The following is a 1970-nucleotide window of genomic DNA, read 5'->3' on the forward strand; positions in this document are numbered from 1 at the left end:
ATATATATATATATATATATATATATATATATATATATATATATATATATATACATACGAGTGTGGTGTGTGAGTGTGTGTGAGTGTGAGTGTGTATGTATGTATGTATGTATGTATATAATATACATACATACAAACAGATATTTTATCGTATTCCTCAGTATGAAGATAAGACCAGTGGGGTAACTGATTACGAACTCCCATTTCTAAACTAAGAATATCCTGTATGTCACTCAACTATGTACAATTAACGTTACATATTTTTGTTATTTATTTTTTACTAAATTATATGAAGTGAATTTTACTGAATCAATTATGCTTCTAAACTGTTGGTTTTTTAAAAAATTATTTATATAATTATTTTACTACAAGAAGTCATATTAATTTGTCAGTGCTAAACTTTACTGATTAGATTTTCATGAGACGCTATATGTATAGCTTCTCTAATTTGTCTTAGTTTTTATGGAAGTTTTGTTTTCTTTTTTATCAATTATAGAAATTCCATTCCGTGGTGTTATGTTTGTATTATTGTTTTACACCGTCTATGTCCTGACATTCACCAGTAATGACAAACACACTTCTAGACGAAATATTTTCAACGCCTACCTCTAAAATTTACAGCATTGAAATCCATCGCGTGGCTGAGATATATGGATGATCACTTTATACTCTGGCAAAGTAAGAAGACGTCAAAGTACTTGTAGACTACTCGATATTTCTACGTACACCAGTCCTGTTTACTATGGAAAGAGAAAACAATATAGCCTACTGCCATTTCTTGAGGTATTCGGGAAAAAGGATAAACTCAGTAGAGCAATGTAATGGCCACAGTTAAACACTGCTCAATCTATAAGCCACATCATCAATGTCGTAAATATTTAACAATCACTTTACGACATTGGGCAAATAATCTGCACCCCAGCTTACACGGAGAAGATTGAATCTATATCCAAGCCAGTTTTCAGGCTAAGTTCACAACGCTATGAACTCAGCCTGACTGATTCCTTGGAGATATATGACATGTTATATAAACCAGCCAATTTAATGTACCATAAAAATCTTAGTTAGTAGGTCTTCTGTAATTGTGTATACTAAATGAGATATATATATATAAAGAATAAACAGTTTTGAATGGTACAACAATGCACTATAATACAAAAATGGACTATACACCTGTTGTAATTTAGTTATCCATAGTCCGATAATATTTCGGAATACAATTCCTTCTTCAGATATTCTTAGATGGAGTCGCTGCTATATATATATATATATATATATATATATGGTATATTCTGTTAAGAACGTAGTAGAGTGCAGTATAAAGCTCGTCCACCTTCAGATTTCACTCTGTGTTATGCAGTAGTAGTATTATAGGTACTTCCAGGTTTGCTTTTAGGTTTCTGTCATGTGTGAATAGATAAGTAAAGAAACTTGGCGTCAACAAGAGGGAGTACATTTGGACATTTATTTTCAATCACTACAATTGTTTCTACGCAACGTAGTTCTTCATGTGTGCAGGTATTTGAAGCATTATTAGATCTAGTTGTATTTCCTAAGGTGATATGTAAATATTGTCTCCGTACGTTCATATTCTCGGCTTCAAGAGCATCCTCTCTGTCTGTCGCGGCATAGAGTTTGTAGCATCCACTGTGTGTTCAAAAGATGTGCTGTGACTGAAGGTCCAAGCATTTTGCCAACGGACCTTCAGCTACGACACATCTTTTGAAAACTCAGTGGATACTACTAACTTCAGGCCACGACAGGCAGAGAAGATGCTCTTGAAGACGAGAATATGAACTTACGGAGACAATATTTACATATCGCCTGAGGAAACACAACTAGATCTCATAATGCAAGGAAACGGTTGCTTCATCAAGTAGCTGCACGCCCGGAGAACTACGTTGCGTAGAAACAATTGTAGTGACTAAAAACTGTACTCCTTGTTGACTCCAATTTTTTCAATTATATAT

This window comes from Octopus bimaculoides, chromosome 8 (assembly GCF_001194135.2).
Source record: "Octopus bimaculoides isolate UCB-OBI-ISO-001 chromosome 8, ASM119413v2, whole genome shotgun sequence".
NCBI lineage: Eukaryota > Metazoa > Mollusca > Cephalopoda > Octopoda > Octopodidae > Octopus > Octopus bimaculoides.